Source organism: Hippopotamus amphibius, chromosome 15 (assembly GCF_030028045.1).
Source record: "Hippopotamus amphibius kiboko isolate mHipAmp2 chromosome 15, mHipAmp2.hap2, whole genome shotgun sequence".
Taxonomy (NCBI): domain Eukaryota; kingdom Metazoa; phylum Chordata; class Mammalia; order Artiodactyla; family Hippopotamidae; genus Hippopotamus; species Hippopotamus amphibius.
The window spans coordinates 58085015-58109773 of NC_080200.1; the positions used below are offsets into that span (position 1 = coordinate 58085015).

General features: G+C 40.1%; 1 long non-coding RNA gene across 2 annotated transcripts in view; it reads left to right on the plus strand.

Moving 5' to 3' along the window:
- The first annotated feature begins 5760 nt into the window (after positions 1–5760).
- LOC130836177 (uncharacterized) overlaps positions 5761–24759 on the plus strand; it is a 53532-nt gene continuing 34533 nt past the window's right edge. The window contains exons 1-3 of one of the 2 annotated variants that reach the window (XR_009049140.1): positions 5761–7756; positions 10855–10948; positions 16160–16269. This is a non-coding gene — a long non-coding RNA (uncharacterized LOC130836177). The remainder of the gene's footprint in view (positions 7757–10854; positions 10949–16159; positions 16270–24759) is intronic. The other variant, XR_009049141.1, reaches the window with a different exon arrangement.

Below are 24759 nucleotides of genomic sequence, written 5' to 3' on the forward strand. Positions count from 1 at the left end.
CAAAAAATGGCCAGAAGACCTTAATAGACATTTCTCCAAAGAAGACATACAGATGGCCAGCAGGCACATAAAAAGATGCTCAACATCGCTAATAGAGAAATGCAAGTCAAAACTATAGTGAGGTATCACCTCACACTAGTCAGAATGGCCATCCTCAAAAAGTCTACAAATAATAAATGCTGGAGATGGTGTGGAGAAAAGGGAACCCTTGTGCACTGTTGGTAGGAATGTAAACTGCTGCAGCCACTATGGAGAACAGTATGGAAGTTCCTTAAAAAACTAAAATAGAGTTACTATATGATCTAGCAATCCCATTCCTGGGCATATATCTGGAAAAGATGAAAACTCTAATTAAAAAAGATACATGCACCCCAATGTTCACAGCAGCAATATTTACAATAGCCAAGACATGGAAGCAACCTAAATGTCCATCAGCAGATGGTTGGGTAAAGGATACAGTGCAATACTACTCAACCATAAAAAAAAAAGAATGAAATACTGCCATTTGCAGCAACACAGATGGACCTAGAGATTATCATACTAGGTGAAGTAAGTCAGACAGAGAAAGACAAATATCATATGATATCATTTATATATGGAATCTAAAAAACGATACAAATGAACTTATTTACAAAACAGAAATGGACTCACCAATATAGAAAACAAACTTACAGTTACCAAAGGGGAAAGGAGGGGGGATGGATAAATTAGGAATCTGGGATTAAAAGATACACACTACTATATATAGAATACATAAACAACAAGGATCTACTGTATAGCACAGGGAACTATATTCAATATCTTGTAGTAACCTATACTGGAAAAGAATCTGAAAAAGATAGATAGATAGATATAGATGATAGATAGAGATACAGAGCTATAACAATCCCTTTGCTGTGTTCCTGAAACATAAATTGATTATATTTCAGTAAAAAATATACATACCAAAAAATTACATTTATTAACTTTTTAAAAAAAGAGTCACAAGAAAGTTTGCTGTTCCTCTCAGCTCTCTACCAGGTGTGAGTATAAGGAGAAGTCAGCAGTGTACAAATCAGAAAACATTCCTTAGCAGAACTTGACCATACTGGCACCCTGATCTTGAACTTCCAGTCTCCAGAACTGTAAGAAATAAATTTCTGTTGTTTAAGCCATCCAGTGTATGGTAGTTTGTTATAGCAGCTTGAACTAACTAAGACATTTAGAGATAGGACCTGTGAGGAGGTGATGAAGGTTAAATGAGGTCATAAGGGTGGGGCCCTAATGTGACAGGGCTTGTGTCCTTATAAGAAGAGGAAGAGACACCAGGCTTCTCTCTCTACCATAGAGGACACAGAAGGCAGTCATTTGCAAGCCAGGAAGAAAGCTCTCTCCAGAAACCAAATCAGCTAGCACCTTGATCTGGTACTTCCCAACCTCCGGAATTGTGAGAAAATAAATTTCTGTTGTTTAAGCCAGCCAGTCTCAGGTATTTGTCATGGCAGCCCAAGCCGACTAAGACAGCATCATAGAGTACTTCTTTACACTTACCATTTAGGACAAGTATCTAGGTTCCTCTAGAAAGGAAGTCCAACATTCATACAGTACACTGGAATTTAGAAAGAGCTAAGAGGACAAATTGTGGAGGTTTCCTAAGAAAATAAAGGTAAGGAAGAGATTCTTAGTCATTTCTGTGCCCTGACATAGGAAACCTTCACCTCCTAGAGTAATCCGATGTTAGGTTGGTGATTTTCATATAACCTCATCTCCATCACAGTCAGAGAGGAAAACATCACCCTACTGTTAGCAAAAACTCTCTACTTGCGGTAAGGTAGGTTGTCAGCCATATCTTAAAAAATCATACCAGGATATTGCTGACAAAGTAACAAGGGCTTTGTGGATCTTGTGCTAATCTTTTGTCTCATGAATTTTTTCTTTTTACTTGGTCCAGAATTTTTGAGGATAGTTGACTAGGTCTTCTTCAGAAGGTAAGGCTGCATAATTTCATTATCATTGCATTATTTTCCAAAGACCTTGGCAGCTAGAATTCACCTTAAAATAAGGATCTTCAAAGTGAGGTACCTCTATCTCTTGAGGTACACCGGGGCCACTTCATACACCTCTGCAGCATAGGCCCTGGGGCTAAAGGTAACTTTCACAGCAGTATGAGGACATGGATGGGACTATTTTCCTTTCTGACCACTTCCTTTATGTTCACCACATTCTTATGTTACAAAAACAAAAGACTGCTTTCTCATCCATCCCAAATCTTAATACAGTATGTCCCTCAAGGGCTGTGTTGTCCAATACAATAGCCACTAGTCGCATGTGGGTATTGAGCACCTGAAATGTAGCTGGTCAGAATTAAGATTTGCTGCTTGTATGAAATATTGCAAGATTTCAAAGAATAGTAACAACAACAACAAGAAGCATGTAAGACTACCTCATTTTTAACTTTTTATATGATAATGTTGAAATGATAATATTTTCAAAATAGTGCATTATATATAACATTAATTTTACATATTTCTTTTTCCTTTTTAAACAAATTTTAAATTACATATATGGCTTACATTTTATTTCTATTCGATGGCACTATTCTAGAGCATCAAAACAAAGAGATAATTTAAATACTGCTTTCAGAGAAGTCTCCAATAAAAGACATCAAAAATTTGCATTCAGGCTTTGTGTCTTTCCTTTTCTTCTCTTTAAGAGTGGGTGTTTTGGTATTTCAGTGGAGCAGTACAAATATGTTCATTCAGATATGATGTAGAGTGGGGTTATAAGAGTGAGGATAAAAACTTTACCCAAAGAAAGCATTGCTCTTGAGGGAGAGTGTTAAGAGAACCAAGCAGAGCACAGGCAAGAAATATTGGTGGCATCTCAGGTCATCCAGGTGACACACTGATGGCAAGGCTCTCAGCCTTACTTAGCACTTTTCCTTAGAATTCGTGTTTATAAGTGAGATGATTCTCCTATAGTAGTCCCAGAAATGGGAAGGTGGTTGACTCTAAAGAGTTGACAATCAATCCTTTTGTAATTCAGGGGGTTTCTGATTCTTTGCCTTCAAATTTGATGGAGAACCTAGAGTTGATGATCTAAAATAACATTTTTTAAAGGTGTTTTTTATTTTATTTTTGGCTTCATTGGATCTAAGTTGCTGCACGTGGGCTTCCTCTAGTTGTGGTGAGCGGGGTCTATTCTTTATTGCAGTGTGCAGGCTTCTCAGTGCAGGCTTCTCTTGTTGTGGAGCACAGGTGCTAGGTGCGCAGGCTTCAGTAGTTGTGGCCCACGAGCTCAGCAGTTGTGGCTCACAGGTTCTAGAGCACAGGCTCAGTAGTTGCAGTGCATGGGCTTAGTTGCTGTGGCATGTGGGATTTTCCCAGACCGGGGCTCGAACCCGTGTCCCCTACATTGGCAGGCGGATTTGTAACCACAGCACCACCAGGAAAGTCCTAAAATAACATTTAATGAGAGATTACTATGATACTTTTGGCATGCAATTGAGAAGTTGAAATAATTGAATGACTTAAAATTAGTTTCATCTATCTATGAGAACAGTGTTTCTCAGTGCTTATATCTGTAAAACCCGAAAATAGAAATTGAATCTAGATTAAATTCTGTCTTTCTAACAATAAACATTCATCAATAGATTTTGAGTGTATCCAACAAACTTTTACTAATTATGCATAATTATTATCAAAATTTATAATATATTGTTTCAAATCATAACTATTAAATATTATAATAAAACTTTCAGATAATTTTAAGTAATAAAAGACTTTCAAACATAAAAATATACTGCATTACATAAAATTCTGGGAATGGAGAATGGAAAGAAAATATTTCAATGAGTAAAAGGAGTGATGTGAAGTGCAGTCTTTTTAATGAATGATAGTGAATTTCTAATAAATATGTTATTTAGATGGTATTGGAAACATGAGTCGTGATTATTTTAAAATGTCAATATTTATAATACAATGGAAATTACATCCTTTAAAACTAAATTTATAAAGGGAGGTTTTAGATGTCAACTTTAAAATGTGGAAACAGTTTCACAGTTTTTCAAAACTCTTTTAGGGACAAAGTGAGCAAAAATATTCAGATGACTGCCTCAGATGGCAGCTAGTCAAAACCCTTTTACTTTACAGATGTGATAGCTGAGGACCACAAGTTTTGTTCTTGAACCAGAACCCAAAGCCACACTGAGTCACTGACTCTATAACTGCATTCCATCTCCTACTCAAAGAGGGCAAACGGGGTTCTGTGAGAAAGTCCATGATTATCAATAACAAGGTACCTTTAAGTAAGAGGTCATCCCTGAAATGTATTTTAGTTTAGAGCTCTCTGACATCGGTGGTAGCCTGTCACCACCAAGTCTTATCAGGATTCTTTCTAAAGCAATCATTTAGAAATATGAAGTGTCCATTCATCTATCTCAGCAAGTTGGGTTGTGATTTATCTCACAATTGACTTCCCTAACAAAGCTGGAAGCAGCTTGCGGGGAACAAATGTTCATTGCCTTAGTTGGCTTGGGCTGGGCTGCCATAACAAAATACCATACACTGGGTGGCTTAAACAAGAGAAATTAATTTTCTCCCAGTTCTGGAGCTGAAAGTGAGATCAGAGGGCCAGCATGGTCGGGTTCTGTTGAGAGTTCTGTTCCTGGCTTGCAGAGAGCTGCCTTCTTGCTGCACATGCCTGCTGAGAGAAAGTAAGCTGTGGTCTTTCTTCCTCTCCATAAGGACATAAGGCTACTGGATCAGGACTCTACCCTTATGACCTCATTTAACTTTACTTCCATAAAGGCCCCATCTCCAAATATGTCACATTGGGGGTTAGGGCTTCAACATAAGAATTTTAGTTGGACACAAACATTCAGTTCTCAACACTCAGAAATCTTTATATACCTTGTTCCTAACGCAATGGATGATACAAGTGATTATTAGTAAATTTCTGTTGCATAAATTCATATTAATTCCTTATATCAGCATCATAGTGGCAATGTAGTATAGCAAAGAGAAAACTAGCACTATGACCTTGGGCAAGTCATGCAACCTCTCTGAGCCTCAGCTTCTTCACATGTAAAGTCTATATAGCAACTCATAGATATGTTATAAGGCTTAGAAAGGAGGTGTGTCAAGAATATGGAATTGCATTTGTTAAATAATAGCTCTATTTAATACTTTTGCTTAACATTTTATAGTTTGAAGCACCATTGTATACGTCATTCTGCTGAGTGAAGACCTGAATGCTTCAGACACTTCTGACACCAAGCTTTGCGATTTTTAAGGTCTTGGATCAACTAGTATAGTGAAAAGAAACTGTTCACTTTTTTTAAAGATTGATTTATATTTGGCTGCATTGGGTCTTCGTTGCTGTGTGTAGGCTTTCTGTAGTTGTGGAGAGTAGGGGCTGCTCTTCACTGTGTGCGGGCTTCTCATTGTGGTGGCTTCTCTTGTTGTGGAATACAGGCTCTAGGAGCACAGGCTTCAGTAGTTGTGGCACACAGGCTCAGTAGTTGTGGCACATGGGCTTAGTTGCTTCTCAGCATGTGGGATCTTCCCGGACCAGGGATTGAACCCATGTCCCCTGCATTGGCAGGTGGATTCTTAACCACTGCGACACCAGGGAAGTCCCAAAAGTGTTCAGTTTAAGATAACTGGACTTCACTAGGTCATAATTACTGTTTTATGAAATGAAGTGATTCACTGCATTGGTGTAGCTCTCGGGGTAGTCAAGAGGCCAGGTTAATAAATCTGCCTGGCAGAGAGAGGGAAATATTAGGTGTTTTAATGTCTATTCCTTTGCAAAATTAATGTTACTTGCTATTTCCTTAAATAAATTATTTTTTGGAATACTTACAGCCAAAGCTTTGTAAGTCCAATCATGGACACTAGATGGCACCATAAGAACCGCTCCTGCACAAGTTCCTGACAGTCCAACAGCTCTTTCTCACCATCTACAGCCTGAAGATTTTTAGCAGAGTCTAGGGTGAAGAAAACTTAGAAAAATTTTCTTCCTTTTCTGTGTAGAGTCTATAAGTTTTCTTTCTAAGAGGTTGATCCCCTACTGTGAATAGTACGCAGAGGAAAAAGGCTCTCATGGCAAGCGACAGCCAGCATGGATCAAGTCAAGAGAGTTGGTCTCAGTCAATGCTGATGCGTAACAGCTGGTTTTTGCAGAGAAAGTCTATTCCCCGCCCTGGATGCATCTCATCAAATTGCTGGGAGGACCATACAGAGTCGTGTATGAGAACTGCCATGTGCTGCAATTAAAAACTGAGGTTCTTTCTACCTCTGCAGCCCTCCTTTTCCTGGGAGGCTCCTGTCTTGCACCAGCTCTTGGCCTCTGGTACCCTGGCCCCTGTCTACATTCTTTTTCAGCTGCAAGATCCCTCTCAAACATGTGTAAAGGACTCTGACATCAGATCTATTTTTCAGCTTTCACTCAGCTGAAACTCGCACTTCTTAGTGTCCCTCACACTAGTGGTGTTCAGCTTCTCTTCAGTAGTCCTATAGCCACACCATGGACCTTGTCATCATCTGCGCATGAACCCCTTAAAATTATCAGCTTCACCTCCCATTGTGTCAAAAGTCATCCCTCCGTTCTTGTCCCCATGTGCTCATCCATTTCATTGTGATTCCAGCTCCTCCACTTCTTTCTTCTCTCCCTGTTCACCAGCCCCCAACTCTCTACACCCAGAGCCCCTCTTTCTCTTCTTACCTATGCTGTTTACTCTCCCACCAACACCTACGACTCCCTCACCCCTTAGTCCTCTGATGCCTCCAGCCCTCAGGCCCCCGCGGGACCAGTGCAGCCCTTTGTTTGAGGCAAAGCAGAGCATCGCGTGGAAGAGCACAGGTGTAGAAGTGAATTATTACTCTGACAATAAACTGCTGTGTAACCCTGCGCACATTACCGATCCCTCTGAGCATGAGCACTGGGTATTTTAGGGGGATGAAAACATCTACTCGCAGGAGAATTGAGAGGTAGTAGGTAAAAAGAGATTTTTAAAAACACGTTTTTTATGCTTTTGTCTTTTTCATCTTCCACATATGTGACCTCCCCCTGTGATGCAGAGGTAGCTCTCTGGAGGGCAAGTGGATGAATGGGTAGACTAGGATTATTAGAGTAAAGTGCAAATAAGAGCCAGGGTGTAGTTTACTTCTAAAACATGTAACTGAGATATAAAACTAAAGGAAAGTAGGGCTTAGCGATTATGCCAAAATATAGTTTGGAAATAAAACGGGAGAACCCGGTATACTCCCCTCCTATTTCCCCACCACAACCAGAGAGGATCATGAGGGCCACGGAGGAGGAGCCTGAACTGGAGGAGGAGCCTCAAAGGAAACGGGCAGGGAGGGCAGAGGAGCCGGGGTTGCCCCTGTACGACCAGGCCACCCAAGATGACTTTTCTCTTGCTCTCTGTGCATCCCCTGCTCGACCAGTCCCTGCCTCACCTACACCTACTCACCTGACTGACCTTCCCTCTTCAGTAAATGCCTCTGTACCTGCCCCGGGCCCCAACTAGTGACCGTTCTAATCATCAGATCAGAGCATCTCCGCCTTGCTAGCTCATCAAAGGGGCGGTGAGGGGCGTGCTCCTCTGCCAGTTTCCCTGGTAACAGAGGAGGCAACCTGACATCAATCCCCCCTGTAACTGGTAACCTCTCCCTCTCCCTGGTGGTAACGATGGCCGGCCGCCACCTCCTGCCTTCCTGCCTGCTGCCTGCTGCCGTGGTGGGGAGTCACTCCAGGACCTCAGGTCACACGGGTAAGGTCCCCCTACCCACTAACACTGCTGGTGTCTCCGTCACTGACTCGGGGCTCTTTCTTCCGTCTTCAAGCTGGGCAAATACTGGGTTTGCAGGCCTGTGGGGTGCAGTCCAACAGTCCCTATCCGAGTCCAACACTTACCTAAACGTGAAACCATGAAACCTAGGTGGGCCCCTTAACCCCCAGCAGCAGGGGCATGGAAAGAAAATCCACAGCATATATTTGGTCATTTGGTCCTCAAAACAACTCCACAAAACCGCTGTTACCCACATTAAAACACCACCACAAGACTATTATTGGCTCCATTTTACTGAATAGGAAAGTTAAGTGACAGTCAGGATTTTAACTCAGGCCAGCTGGCTTCACAGACCATGCTCTTAACCATCCACATTACACAGCCTTTCAATACACATCAGTTCCCTACACTCACCCCAGTCCCTTCTCTATTCAATGACAGGGTTAATAAGCCCAGTTAGAAAAGGTAGGCTACCATGTGTTTCATGATATTACTAGTTAAGATCTAAACTCAGCTGTCCCCAGTCCCTGCAATGGGCCTAAATCTTCAATATTCCCTGACCTGCTCACCTTCAGCAATAAATTTGCCTGTGATTCATAGAGAAAATTAGTGCCATTGGGGGTGGGCTCTCTCAGCCTCTCTCTTCCCTTCGACTAACTTATCTTTAAGGGCACCCTCTCCTCCTCCTCTACAACCAGTTCTCAAGGAAGCGATGTCTCTATCTTCCTATTTCAAACCATCTCCTCCTTTGCCCTTTCACCTCCTCTAGGATTTCTATTGTGTCTCTTTTTGCCAGTTTCTTCAATCTTCCCGCTCTCTGCTGGATTGTTTCATCATATAAACAAAGTAAGGTCTTTCTTCTCCTTCACGTCGTTTCCATCCGTAATTATCCTAGATGTCAGAAATTTCCAAGCAGTCCCTGAACTCTTCCTAAGTGGTGATGAAATTTCACTAATTCATGAAACAAAATTGAGAAAATTAGGATATTATAGGGAGTTTATCATTAAGCTAAAGGAAATTAAATTTAAATGATTTTCTTTTGTTCTGACATTATGACTTTTTTTTTTAACCTTCTGATATTCTCTGTATAAGAGGCCCTCTGTATCCATGGGTTCCACGTCCTTGGAACGCCATTTCATATCAGGGGCTTGAGCATCTGTAGAGTTTGATATCCTTTGGGGGTCCTGGGACCAATTCCCCAAGGATCCCCGGGGATGACCGTATGCCACCTATCAGAAGTGTGAAGACTTCACCTGAGCAGCGAAAAAACCCTCTTTGCTGTGTTCAAATACTGAGATTTGGGACATCTTTGTTATTGTGCATAGCCTAGCCCAGCAGTCCTCAAACGTTTTGGTCTCTGAACATTGCTTCATTCTTTACCCTCTTAAAAACTATTAAGGACCTGTATTGACTCTGTTCCCTTACTTTCTGTATACTTAGTGCTCTGGCACCTGGAACCTTGCTGGCCCAGGAGAGACTGCCCCTCTGAGGATTAGCGAACTCGTCCCTTGTGAGAACACCTTTCCTGTGCAAACTAGCCAATCCAAAGCCATAACCTACCCCCGCCACGGCCACCGCCTTTATGCAGCTCTCATAGGGCTCTTATACTTTGGGCCTATATGGGGATATGTTGTTTTATTGCACTTCAGATACTACGTTTTTTATATATTGAAGGCTTGTGACAAACCTGCATTGAGTCAGCCCATTGGTGCCATTTGTCCAGCAGCGTTACTTTTTAACTAAAATATGTACCTTGTTTTTTTTGTTTTTGGGGTTTGTTTTTTTTTTTGACATAGTGCTATTGCACACTTAACAGACTATGGTATAGTGTAAACATAACTTTTATATGCACTGGAAACCAAAAAATTCACGTGACCTGCCTTATTGCCATATTTGCTTTATTTTAGTAGTCAGGAATCAAACCTGTAGTATATCCAAGGTATGCGTATATTCACCTGTCCTAATTACCCCAGTTACAGGAAACCCTAGGACAGCCCCTACCGCTTACAAGCTGCTGAAATTATTCAAACTAGCCAATCCTAAACCTGCTTACCTTGCTTTTCCTGTTCCTTTCTGTGAAAACCACAATAAGGCTCTCACTCACACTTTCCCCTCACTCCTTCGACCTTCTGACTGACTAGTGCTTCCCTGTGTGGCCCCATGTGACATGGCAGGCCTCCTAGTCTTGGGAACAGAATTCCCTTTCAGTGACAGTCATCTCCTGATCTATTGACCTAACCATACCTGAATAACAATAAAGCCTTCATTTTAAAACAGGACCTCAATGGGCTTTTGTTTATGTGGGTTCTATATATTGATATTTACTGTTTTAGATATTGAAACTGAGAAATTCTAAAAATATACAAATAAACCCATTATATATTAGCTTAGTAACATCTTTTTTTAAATATAAATTTATTTATTTATTGGCTGCGTTGGGTCTTTGTTGCCGCACATGGGCTTTCTCTAGTTGTGGTGGAGTCGGAGGTGTTCTTCATTGTGGTGCACGGGCTTCTCATTGTGGTGGCTTCTCTTGTTGCAAAGCATGGGCTCTAGGCATGTGAGCTTCAGTAGTTGTGGCACATGAGCTCAATAGTTGTGGTGCATGGGCTTAGTTGCTCCATGACATGTGGTATCTTCCTGGGGCAGGGATCAAACCCACGCCCCCTGCATTGGCAGGCGGATTCTTACCCACTGCGCCACCTAGGAAGTCCTAGCTTAGTAACATCTTAATGAAAAATAACTATATTTTCCAAAACAAAAAAATAAGTGTAAGAAGAGTAGTACTGTTTCTGTTTTTGCAAATCTCTTTAATGTCTGGCTGAATAGAATGAAGCTGGATTTGGGGGTCTGCATCTGCATTCAAAGAGCTGCAGTGTCACATTCTGGAAAACTGCACAACACATTCATGGGAGATTGAGACTGAAAAAGGCAAATAACATTTTAGCATTTAATCATTGATTTTGAAATTGACCTCATAGGCCCACTGAATAGGTCCCCAGACCACATTTTGATAATATAACCTAAACAATATTGGTTAATACAAACAAGTTTTTTAGAACTTAATTTTTGTCTTCCAGTTTTGAGATATGAATGACATACAGACTGTACAAGTTGAACATGTCCAGCATGAGGATTTGACTCACACTCATCACGAAATGATTATCACGAGAGGTTAGTGAACATCCATCATCTCATATCAATACAAAATGAAAGAAATAGAGAAAAAAAAAATTTTCCTTATGATGAGAACTCTTAGGATTTACTTTCAACAACTTTTATGTATAGGATATAACAGTGTTAATTACATTTACCATGTTGTACGTTACGTCTCTAGTACTTATTTATCTTATAACTGGAAGTTTTGTACCTTTTGACTGCCTTCACGTAATACTCTACCCCAACCCCTTCCTCTAGGAACCACAAATCCAATCTCTTTTTCCATGAGTTTGTTTGTCTGCTTGTGAAGTATGATTGACCTACAGCACTATGTTAATTCCTGGTATACAACATAGCGATTCAATATTTCTATACATTTCAAATTGATCACCATGATAAGTCTAGTTACCATGCCACCATAAGAAGATATTACATAATTGTCTACTGTTTTCCCCACACTGTACGTTTCATACCCATGACTTACTTATTTTGGGTGTGTCTAGAGGCAGCTGTGGGCTCAGGAAGGCTCTGGGCAGCCTGCCTGCTGATGACTGGTGCTGTGTCCCCGCCCAGTTAGTTGTTTGGCCTGGGGTGTCCCAGCACTGGCACCTAGAGGCTGTTGGGTGGGGCCAGGTCTTGGCATTAATGAACCAAGATGGTAGCCACCGACAGCAGTGTTCACATGTTTGAATGTTCCCCAGTATGTCTGCCAGAGTGTCTATGTCCCCAGAGTGAGCCACAGCTCGTCCCTGCCTCTCTAGGAGACTCTCTAAGACCAGCAGGTAGGTCTGACCCAGGCGCCTATCAAATTACTTAGCCCAGGGTCCCAGTGCACCTGGGATTTTGCATGCCCCCTGTAAGAGTGAAGTCTCTATTTCCCCCAGTCCTGTGGGGCTCCTGCAATTAAGCCCCGCTGACCTTCAAAGCCAAATGCTCTGGGGCTCCTCTTCCTAGTGCTGGACCCCAGGGCTGGAGAGCCTGACACGGGTCTCAGAACTCTCACTCTCATTGAAGAACGTCTGCAATATAATTATATGCATATATAATTATTCTCCAGTTGGTGAGTTGCCCACCCAGAGGGTATGGGATTTAATTATATCGCAGGTCCACCCCTCCTACCTGTCTCATTGTGATTCCTTCTTTATGTCTTTAATTATAGAAGATCTTTTCTGGTAGGCTTTGTCATCGATGGTTGTTCTGCAGATAGTTGTGATTTGGGTGTGCTTGTGAGAGGAAGTAAGCTCGGGGTCTTTCTATTCTGCCATCTTGTCCTCTCTCTTCTTCCTAATCTTAAAAGGCCACCAACCCTATTGGATTAGGGACCCACCCTTATAATCTCATTTAACCTTAATTACCTCCCTAAAGGCCCTATCTCTAAATACAGTCACTTTGGTCAGAGGGCTTCAACCGAAGAATTTTGGACTGGGGTGGGGGACACATTTCGGTCCATAACAGGAGGTGAAGATGGAAAACAATGAGTGTGAGGGGGAAAATAAACAATGCAAAAAAAGAGGTGAGGCGAAGTGGAACAATGTGTTATCAGGCTGGCTACCACTTCATACAAAACTCCAAAAAAAAAAAAAAAAGGCTGTTCAATCCTTGGCACATTGGACTCTTCCAGAAGGGCTGCAAGAAAAAAATTGCATCTCAGACTATTTAATGGTAGGAAGATGCGACCTGCCTGACTTCCCACCCCACCCCACCCCACCCCACCCCACCCCACCCCCATCTCCTATTTCCTATTAGTCAAGGTTCACCCCCATGGAAAGCTAACTCATCACATTGCTGGGGTGTGTCATCCAGCCTTTCACTGGCCACTCAGGAGGCTAGATTCCATTCTGTATATTCTAGCATTTCATCCAAACCCAGAAATTGAGGAGGGATACAGCATGTGAGACACCAAGCCTGGGCCTCTCAGTCAGACTTCAGCCAGCCTGACAAATGCAACAAAAGTGGTGCTGGAGAGGGCACAGTCTTGCAGTTAAGCTGTGCCTTTAGAAGGAATCAGTTCAGACAGTCAGAGGTGTCTGATTCAGAACTACTGCTGTTCTCTCTAAGTACAGAGGTGGCTAGCCTAAAGTCGCAACGTTTCCTGAAAGGACCACAACTCTGAAGGTCATTAGGAAAGTACAATATATTTCAGTCGTCATAGAAACAATAATCACATTTTAAATGAAATGTAATGAAAATATTTAAAAACAATAATATAATTCATCCAATTTGAACCTTGACAGCTGAATCTTAGCCTATAACAAATATCATGTTTGATGTCCTCTGTGTCCAACTCTTCATGCTGGTTACTACACTGTATCCTTTAGATCTGCCTAAAAACCAGTGGCGTAAATTATGCTATGGTTTATTTTTCTCATGAAATATGTGAAACTTATCCAATTGCTGTGAAAATTGTGAGAACTCAGGATACATTCAGAATGGGAGTCAAATTGAGAGCTATCTTATCTCATCCAGGTAATTTTTAATTAAAGTGACATTGGGAAATGCCTTGAGAAGAGAGATGACATGGGTTATACTTATTACAGAGCCTTTATGTCCTTGCTATTTTAAAGAACAAAAATATGTGAGCTCTACTAGTTGACACAATAATAAGCAATGTCATGACTACCTGCCAAATAGTCTTAAATACTGAACATCTTCATTGCCAAGGAGTCTTTCCTGAGTTTTCAAATTACTTATTCCTGTTGTATTCATTGTTACTTTCTAGGTTTGTCGTATGACTTGTCATGCATGTGTGTGTGTGTCTCTGTGGGTGTGTTTTTATGTTTAGGGAGTAGAGTGGTTATTTCAAGTGGCTTATGGGGGGAGAGCAGACACACAGCCGACAACATTAAAACTGTCCAAAGGATTGAAAGTGTATATGTAAGTTGTCACCTCCAAAGTAAACTGGAGTCATTGACAGAGTAGACAGGGATAGCCGGGCAGGGGTGTGTTAGGTGTGGCCACAGGAGTAGCATTCCCAGTGGCCTTAACATCTGTAGAGCATACTTACAAATTCTTTGAACCTGAGGCAGATCATTGAGATGATAGTTCTGAAGGCCAGAAGTCACACAGAACTCTGAGATCCACACCCAGTATATCAAGTCTCCTCGATTAGAAATTTGTTCTTTTACTGATACCCAAGCACCCATGACTTCCAAATATCAATCTACAGCCCCGTCTTCTCTACCAAGTTCCAGACCATATATTCCACCTCAAAGTTCCACCTCAAAATCATCATGCCTCAAACTGAATCTTTCATAAGTCTCACAAACTTGCCATTCCTTCTATATTTCCTATCTTAGTTGATGATACTGCAATTCACTTACTCTCTTAAGTTAGCCATTTAATTCATCCTTTCATAAGTATTTTTTCGTGGTCAGCACTGGGGATATAACGTAAACACAGCGAAGTCCCTTTCCTTATGAATTTTATACTGTACTAGTGAAATTGGCAACAGCTAAAACACATAGGGGTGTGTGTGTGTGTGTGTGTGTGTGTGTGTGTGTGTGTGTGTGTGAGTGAGTGTCAAGCTCTATGGGAAAAAAATAAAGCAGAGTAAAAGGATAGTGAATGACAAAATATGCTATTTTATATAGGTTATCAGAAAAGTCCCAGTCTTATTAAATTCCTCCCTCTTCGTTGCCTCCTATGTCCAACAGGTCATTAAGCCTTGTCACTGATCTCCCTGCCTCTGGTGTCTCTCCTCCATATCACTCCATTTTCCATGCTTCCATCCAAGTCATTCTTTTAAAATTCAAATGGCTGTTCCTATTGACTATTATTGATGTGATATTCCAGGTTCTTTACAATTTGGTCCATCCTACCTTCTAAACTATAACATCTACACTCTTCAGTTGCCTATGAGAATTAATGTCTCCATCTCTGTTGGTTCCAAATGTAGATAGATATAAAACAGCATTATCAATATTTGTTTTCTATTAGTCTCTCCATTATAATGTGATCTCCTTTGGGTAAAGACTGTACCATCATTCTTTGTGTCCCCAAACCTGGCCCGGTTCCTGGCACAGAGTTAGGAGTAAGTAAATATTTGCTTGGTTCATTTGAAGTAGAAAAAAATTTTGTGTTGAAATTAAATTTTCTTCTTCTTTCAATATAAGCTAGAGCTGGCAGAATTTCAGTGTCTAATTGTTACCTGATTATCCAAAGCTTTATAACTGTTGCCCTTGGAGATCCCAGCAGAGTGATATTATCTAGACCACCAGGTGATAGGAAATTTTGTTTCCCAGGTGTCAGAATAATTCCTAGTGAGTCCTTCCCAGAATTTAGCTTGGTGAACTCCAGGTGAGCTTTGTCAGTTCCACACCTGCTCTGAAATTTTTGACAAAGGAGAGCATGGAGTTTGACAGAGCCCATGTTTTTTTTTTTTTTTTTTTTGGGGGGTACACCAGGTTCAATCAACTGTTTTTATACACATATCCCCATATTCCCTCCCTTCCTTGACGCCCCCCCCTCGAGTCCCCCCCACCCTCCCTGCCCCAGTCCTCTAAGGCATCTTCCATCCTCGAGTTGGACTCCCTTTGTTATACAACAACTTCCCACTGACTAAGAGCCCATGTTTTTGTAAAGCTCTCATCTTTCTGACATTATGTAGGGCAGGGTAGCGACTGAAGTGGTGACTTGACTGAGAAGACTCTTACGTGAGGATTTTTGTTGTAGACAGTGACTTCTCCATAACCCAGTAGTGAACAATGGTTAAAAAAAAAAAAAACCCAAATCAAAGAACCCAAAGCAAAATAAGACAAAAAACAACCCATGCTTTACTGTAATTCTGGTGACACCACCAGAGAAAAGTTCAAAGCCAATTTTAATTATTCATGTAGCATCCCCCAAAGATGGAAAATTAAACCTGACTTTACTATCTTCTAGCGATCACAATGACATTAAAAATAGGACTCAGGTCTTCTGACTCACATTATATATTTATTTTTTAAATCCAATAATTTTATCCAATTATTTGGATAAAATATAAAAAATACTTCAGATGGCCCTGTTATGACTTTAAGATACTAGGGGAAAATACTTTGAAAGCTATATAAATTAAGAGTGAATCTCAGATGTTTATAAATTAAACTATTATATAACTCTCCTTTCTGTCCAACAAAATGAGCATTTAAAAATACATAATAAATATAATTTACTCTTATGAACAAATTAAACTTTGAATGTTTGAATGATTCTTCAGCTATATTGATAGCAATTATTGATTTTTAGCAGGAGGAAGAACATTCCCTTAACTGAAACAAATAATGGGAAAACGTCCATGAGGGGAAGATATATTTTTAGCTCAGGACTATGAGAGTTATAAGATTTTTCAACTCAGGGTAGGTATTGGATTAATGCTATATTTAAAATGTTTTTTAATTATATTTATTTATATTGATGTATAGTTGATTTACAATATTGTGTTAGTTTCTGGTGTGTAGCAAAGTGATTTAGTTATATATATATATGTATACTGAATATATGTACATATTCTTTTTCATATTCTTTTCCATTGTAGGTGATTACAAGATATAGAATATAGTTCCTTGTGCTATACAGTAAATCCTTGTTGTTTATCTATTTTATACATAGTAGTTTGTATCTGCTAATCCCAAACTCCTAATTTATCCCTCTCCCGCCCCCTTTTCCCTTTGGTAACCATAGGCTTGTTTTCTATGTCAGTGAGTCCACTTCTGTTTTGTAAATAAGTTCATTTGTATCGTATTTTAGATTCCACGTATGAATGATATCATATGATATTTGTATTTGTTGGGCTTACTTCACTGAATATGGTCATTTCTATGTCCATCCATGTTGCTACAAATGGCATTATTTCACTCTTTTTTATGGCTGAGTAATATTCCTGTATATATATATACATGCCACATCTTCTTTATCCATTCATCTGTCAATGGACACCTCCATTTCTTGGCTGTTGTAAACAGTGCTGCTATGAACACTGAGGTAAATATATCTTTTTGCATTAGGGTTTTCATCTTTTCTGGATATATGCCTAGTAGTGGGATTCCTAGATCATATGATAACTCTATTTTTAGTTTTTTAAGGAACTTCCATACCATTCTCCACAGTGGCTGTAACAATTTACATTCCCACCAACAGTATAGGAAGGTTCCCTTTTCTCCACACCATCTCCAGCATTTGTTATTTGTAGACTTTTTAAAATTATGGCCATTCTGACTGGTGTAAGATCTCATTGTAATTTTGATTTGCATTTCTCTAATAATTAGTGATGTTTAGCATCTTTTCATGTGCTGTTGGCCGTCTATATATCTTCATTGGAGAAATGTCTATTTAGGTCTTCTGTCCATTTTTTGATTGGGTTGTTTGTTTGTTTGTTTGCTGAGCTGTATGATCTGTTTGTATAGTTTGGGAATTAATCCTTTGTCAGTCGCATCACTTGCAAATACATTCTGCCAGTCTGTAGGCTGTCTTTTCATTTTGTTTATGGTGTCCTTCACTGTGCAAAGCTTATAAGTTTGATTAGGTCCCACTTGTTTAATTTTGCTTTTATTTCTACTGCCTTGGGAGACTGACCAAAGAAAACATTGCTACAATTTATGTCAGAGAATGTTTTGCCTATGTTCTCTTCTAGGTGTTTTATAGTGCCCTGTCTTATATTTAAGTCTTTAAGCCATTTTGAGTTTATTTTCATATATGATGTGCGGATGTGTTCTAACTTCATTGATTTACATGCGGCTGTCCAGCTTTCCCAACACCACTTACTGAAGAGACTCTTTTCTCCACTGTATATTCTTGCCTTCTTTATTGATGATTAATTGACTGTAGGTGTGTGGGTTTATTTCTGGGCTCTCTATTCTGTTCCATTGACCCATATGTCTGTTTTTGTGCCAGTAACATGGTGTTTTGATTACTGTATCTTTGTAGTATTGTCTAAAATCTGGGAGGGTTATGCCTCCTGATTTGTTCTTTTTCCTCAGGATTGCTTTGGTAATTTTGGGTTTTTTATGGTTCCATATAAATTTTAGGATTATTTTTTCTAGTTCTGTGAAAAATGTCATAGGTAATTTGATCAGGATTGTATTAAATCTATGGATTGCATTAAATCTATAGGTTGCTTTGGGTAGTGTGGTCATTTTAACAATTTTAATTTTTCCAATCCAAGAGCATGGGATATATTTCCACTCCTTTAAATCATCTTCAATTTCCTTTTTTAAAGTTTTATATCTCAGCATATAATTTTTTTCACCTCTTTGGTCAGGCTTATTCATAAGTATTTTATTTTATTTTTGGATGCGATTTTTAAAGGGACTGTTTTTTGTTTTTTATATTCCCCTTCTTTTAGTTTTTGCTTGTCTGAGAAATTCTTTCTCTCCTTCTATTCTAAATGATAATCTTGCTCAGCAGAGTATCCTGGGTTGCAGGTTTTTGCCTTTCAGGACTTTGAATATATCTTGCCACTCCCTTCTGGCTTGCAATGGTTCTGTAGAGAAATCAACTTATAGCTTTATGGCGATTCCCTTGTAACTAACTCTTTGTTTTTCTCTTGCTGCCTTTAGAATCTTCTCTTTATCTTCAACTTTTGCCATTTTCATTATAATATGTCTTGGTGTAGGTCTGTTTGGGTTCCTCTTGTTTGGACCCTCTGTGCTTCCTGTACCTGGATATCTGTTTCCTTCCTTAGGTTTGGGAAGTTTTCAGCCATAATTTTTTCAAATACATTTTCGATCCCCTTTTCTTTTTCTTCTCTTTCTGGGATCCCTATTATGCATAGATTGGCTTGCTTTATATTATCCAATCGATCTCATATTGCTTTCATTTTTTTAAATTTATCTTTCTGTCTGCTGTTCTCATTGGGTGATTTCCATCATTTTATCTTCCAGATCACTTATTCATTGTTCTACATTATCTAGTTTGCTATTTATTGCCTTTAGCTTGGCTTTTGTCTCAGCATATGAACTTTCTAATTTTTCTTGGCTCCTATTTATAGTTTCTAGTTCCTTGTTACAGTGATCTGCATTTCTATCAACAGCCTATGTTAATTCCTTCAGTATTTTTATTACCTCCGTTTTGAACTTGTGATCTAGTAGGATGGAGAGGTGTTTCATTGTCTGTTCTTTCTGGGGATTTCTCTTGTTCTTTTCATTGAGACTGGTTCCTCTGCTTCTGCTTCTTCATTTTTCTTATATTCCTCTGACTGTGAATTTACCTACTGTGTTCTTAGGGGTTGTTTTCATGTGGGAGCTTCCCTGTGTAAACTGCATGAGTCATATTTTTGGTGCGAAGACTGTTTTTAGAATGGATGCCTTCCACATCTTTCCTCAGTGTGTGCTGACTGTTATCTCCTTGATAGGGGCCGTGATTAGTGTTGTGGTGGCCAGAGCCTGCACTGGATGTTGAGTGGGGCCTCCTCTTTGCTTTGTGGTTGTCACAGCCCTGTTGGGGGCAGGGTCTGCTCCTTATTTGTTGAAGTATTAGCCCTCAGATCTGTTTCTGAGCTGCAGTTTAAGGTCGGTGGGACTGAACACCTCCACTGGGAGAGGAGCCACCAAGTATTCTTTCATAGGAGCTTTCCACCTGGAAGCATGCTCTCTAGTGCTGCCTGCCACCCGTGCAAGCTCACAGAGTCCACTGCCCTTGGTCCCGCCTCAGCTATGGGAATTCTGGCAACCAGCCTGGATGTCCCTTCAGCGCCGTGCTCACAAAGCCAGATGTGTTTGTCAGGCACTGCGACCCACCATAGTTCTGCCCCTGGGTGCTATGGAATCAGCCCACACCCCAACCACACCTCTGTGTGCTTGAACTTGCAAAGCCTGCAGCTGCTAGCACCAGACCTACCCTAGCCACAGGAGCACCAGTAATCCACTTGGAAGTCCCATAGGTGCTAAGCTTACAAAGGCCCTGGTGGCATAAATCACCAATGTCATACAGCTGTGGGGACATGGCTGTGCATATTTTAACCCTGCTTCAAAGTCACATGGACCCAGGAATCAGCTCAGACTTCACTTGCATGCTCTCAGAGATTGTAGAGGCAGAGCCACGTCTGCTGTGAACACACCTAGAATGAGGCTGCTCTATTAGGGCCCTAACCCTCACCTCCTGCACATGTTAACAATGGGGCTGCTATGGCAGATCTGGGCTTTGTCCTGAGCACCCCCCAGTTGCGACCTGGACCACACTCTAGCTCCTTCGGGCTGTTTCCACACACCCAACCCCAGTCCTCTCCCTAGGTCTGTCCACTGAAGCCTGAGTTTTAGCACCCAGCCCCCGCACACACCAGCAGATGCACATCTCAGGCTGGGGAGGGAAGTGAGGGGGCCATGACCCTCTGCCCTGGTCTGTCTCTGTTCTGCCTGCCGTGAGCCATATGCCACACTCTCCTGTGAGCCTCTGAAGCTCCCTATTTGTCCTGGCTGATCTCCCAGCTGGTGAAAGGAGTTCCCAGAATGAGGGAAATCTTCTTTCACAACTCCTTCCCAGGGGCTCAGGTCCCATCCTGATTCCTTTTTTTTTTTTTTCTTTAGCCCTAACTGTTTAAGTAGTTATCTTTCTTGCAGTTTCAGTTGTATGAGATATCCTGCCAGCACTTACTCTGTGAGAATTGTTCCACATGTAGATGTATTTTTGATGTATTTGTGGAAGGAGGTGTGCTCTACATCCTTTTATTCCATCATCTTGATCTCTCAACCTTGAACCTTTTTAAAGGAATAAAACTGATCTCAGTTAACTCACTAGATTCTTTTTCTTATTCTGCTTTCCAATAAGGAAAAATAGTTTGATCTCTCTCTGATTGTGTGAAAGGAATATATTTTATTGTCAAAGAATAAAATTTAAAAACAGGAGTTTAATACTTGTTAGGATATAAAACATTTCTATGCTTCCATTACTTTTTTCCCTGGCTATCATTTTCAAGCAGAGTTTGTTTTATTGAGAGTAGAGTAGGTTCTGCACAATGAGAAAATAGTGTTAGTGAGGCATACCTCTTCTCCTGCAGGGAACAGATGTCGCACATTCTGCATCACCTAGTTTTACAAGCAAGTCTTTTACCAGAAAACCACTAAAATTTTTCTTTCATATAATATTTCCCAACAATTATGTTGTAAATGTGTTCCTTTCTTCATAATGAGCTACTCAAAGCATAGATGCTGGAATTCTTTTTCTTTTCTTCTTCTTCTTTTTTTTTTTTTTTGGTAGTATTTCTATGTTTCTTTTTCTACAACTTTGAAGTATAGTTGATTTATAATATTGCATTAGTTTCAGGTATACAGCAAAGTGATTTGGTTATACATGTGTGTGTGTATGTGTATTCTTTTTTTAATTCTCTTTCATTATAGGTTATCACAATATTGTATTTAGTTTCCTGTCCTATATATAGTAAATCCTTGTTTACCTATTTTATATATGGTAGTACGCATCTATTAATCCCATATGCCCAATTTATCCCTCCCCCCTCCCCCTTTGTAACCATAGGTTTCTTTTCTGTGTCTGTGACTCCATTGCTGTTTTGTAAATAAATTGATTTGTACTATTTTTTAGATTCCACATATAAGTGACATCATATGATATTTGTCTTCCTCTGCCTGACTTCTTTCACTTAGTATGATAACCTCTAGGTCCATCCATGTTGTTACAAATGGCATTATTTTATTCTTTTTTTTAAAATTTTTGTTTGTTTGTTTGTTTATGGCTGCATTGGGTCTTTGTTGCTCTGCACGGGCTTTCCCTAGTTGTGGCAAGCGGGGGCTACTCTTTGTTGTGGTGCTCGGGCTTTTCAGTGCAGTGGCTTCTCTTGTTGTGGAGCATGGGCTCCAGGCACACAGGCTTCAGTAGTTGCAGTACCCAGGCTCAGTTGGCTTAGTATCCAACACGGGCTTAGTTGCTCCGTGGCATATGTGATCTTCACAGATGAGGGGTTGAATACATGTACCCTGCATTGGCAGGCAGATTCTTAACCACTGCACCACCGCTGAAGTCCCTTTATTCTTTTTTATGGCTGAATAATATTCCATCATATTTTCTTTATCCATTCATCTTCTTTATCCATTCTTCTGTTGGTGGACACTTAGGTTGCCTCCATGTCTTGACTATTGTAAATAGTGCTGCTGTGAACATTGGGGTGCATTTATCATTTCAAATTAGAGCTTTCATCTTTTCCAGATATATGCCCAGGAGTGGGATTGCTAAATCATATGGTAATTCTATTTTTAGTTTCTTAAGGAACCTCCATACTGTTCTCCATAGTGGCTGCACCAATTTATATCCCCACCAACACTGTAGGAGGGTTCCCTTTTCTCCACTCCCTCTCCAGCATTTATTATTTGTAGACTATTAAAATGATGGTTATTCTGACTAGTGTGAGGTGTTATTTCATTGTAGTTTTGATTTCCACTTCTCTAGTAATAATTAGCAACATTGAGCATCTTTTCATGTGCCTGTTGCCCATCTGTGTCTTCTTTGGAGAATGTCCATTTAGGTCTTCTGTCCATTTTTTGATTGGGTGGTTTGTTTGTTTTATTACTGAGTTGTATAGCTGTTTGTATATTTTGGGAATTAATCACTTGTGGGTTGCACTGATTGCAAATATTTTCTTCAAGTCAATAGGTTGTCTTTTCATTTTGTTTGTGGTTTCCTTCGCTGTGCAAAACCTTATAAGTTTGATTAGGTCCCATTTGTTGTTGGTTTTTTTTTTTTTGGGGGGGGGTATACCTGGTTCAATCATCTGTTTTTATACACATATCCCCGTATTCCCTCCCTTCCTTGACTCCCCCCGCCTCGAGTCCCCCCCACCCTCCCCGCCCCAGTCCTCTAAGGCATCTTCCATCCTCAAGTTGGACTCCCTTTGTTATACAACACCTTCCCACTGACTATTTTACAGTTGGTAGTATATATATGTCTGTGCTACTCTCTCGCTTCGTCTCAGTTTCCCCTTCACCCGCCGCCCCCTCCCATACCTCGAGTTCTCCAGTCCATTCTCTGCATCTGCATCCTTGTTCTTGTCACTGAGTTCATCAGTACCATTTTTAGATTCCGTATATGTGAGTTAGCATACAATATTTGTCCTTCTCTTTCTGACTTACTTCACTCTGTATGACAGATTGTAGTTCTATCCACCTCATTACATATAGCTCCATCTCATCCCTTTTTATAGCTGAGTAATATTCCATTGTATATATATGCCACATCTTCTGTATCCATTCATTTGTTGATGGGCATTTAGGTTGCTTCCATGTCCTGGCTATTGTAAATAGTGCTGCAATAAACATTATGGTACAAGTTTCTTTTGGGATTATGGTTTTCTTTGGGTATAGGCCCAGGAGTGGGATTACTGGATCATATGGTAGTTCTATTTGTAGTTTTTTAAGGAACCTCCAAATTGTTTTCCATAGTGGCTGTACCAACTTACAGTCCCACCAACAGTGCAGGAGAGTTCCCTTTTCTCCACACCCTCTCCAACATTTGTTGTTTCCAGATTTTGTGATGATGGCCATTCTGACTGGTGTGAGGTGATACCTCATTGTGGCTTTGACTTGCATTTCTCTGATGATTAGTGATGTTGAGCATCTTTTCATGTGTTTGTTGGCCATCTGTATGTCTTCTTTGGAGAAATGTCTATTTAGGTCTTCTGCCCATTTGTGGATTGGGTTATTTGCTTTTTTGGTATTAAGCTTCATGAGCTGCTTGTATATTTTGGAGGTTAATCCTTTGTCCGTTGTTTCATAGGCAATTATTTTTTCCCATTCTGAGGGTTGCCTTTTAGTCTTGTTTATGGTTTCTTTCGCTGTGCAAAAGCTTTTAAGTTTCATGAGGTCCCATTTGTTTATTCTTGATTTTATTTCCCTGATTCTAGGAGGTGGGTCCAAAAGGATCTTGCTTTGATGGATGTCATAGAGTGTTCTGCCTATGTTTTCCTCTAGGAGTTTTATAGTGTCTGGCCTTACATGGAGGTCTTTAATCCATTTGGAGTTTATTTTTGTGTATGGTGTTAGGAAGTGTTCTACTTTCATTCTTTTACATGTTGCTGTCCAATTTTCCCAGCACCACTTATTGAAGAGGCTGTCTTTTGTCCATTGTATACTCGTGCCTCCTTTGTCAAAGATAAGGTGCCCATATGTGTTTGGGCTTACTTCTGAGTTCTCTATTCTATTCCATTGATCTTCCTTTCTATTTTTGTGCCACTCCCATACTGTCTTGATCACTATGGCCTTGTAGTATAGTTTGAAGTCAGGAAGCCTGATTCCACCAACTCCATTTTTCCTTCTCAAGATTGCTTTGGCTATTCGGGGTCTTTTGTGTTTCCATACAAATCATAAGATTTCTTGCTCTAGTTCTGTGAAAAATGCCATTGGTAATTTGATCGGGATTGCATTGAATCTGTAAATTGCTTTGGGTAGTACAGACATTTTCACAATGTTGATTCTTCCAATCCAGGAACATGGTATGTCCCTCCATCTGTTTGTGTCGTCTTTGATTTCTTTCATCAATGTCTTAAAGTTTTCTGCATACAGATCTTTTGCCTCCTTAGGCAGGTTTATTCCTAGGTATTTTATTCTTTTGGTACCAATGGTGAATGGGAGAGTTTCCTTAATTTCTCTTTCTGCTCTTCCGTTGTTAGTGTATAGGAATGCAAGAGATTTCTGTGCATTAATTTTGTATCCTGCTACTTTACTAAACTCATCACTTAGTGCTAGCAGTTTTCTGGTAGAGTCTTTAGGGTTTTCTATATATAATATCATGTCATCTGCAAAGAGTGACAATTTTACTTCTTCTTTTCCAATTTGGATTCCTTTGATTTCTTTTTCTTCTCTGATTGCTGTGGCTAACACTTCCAAAACTATGTTGAATAATAGTGG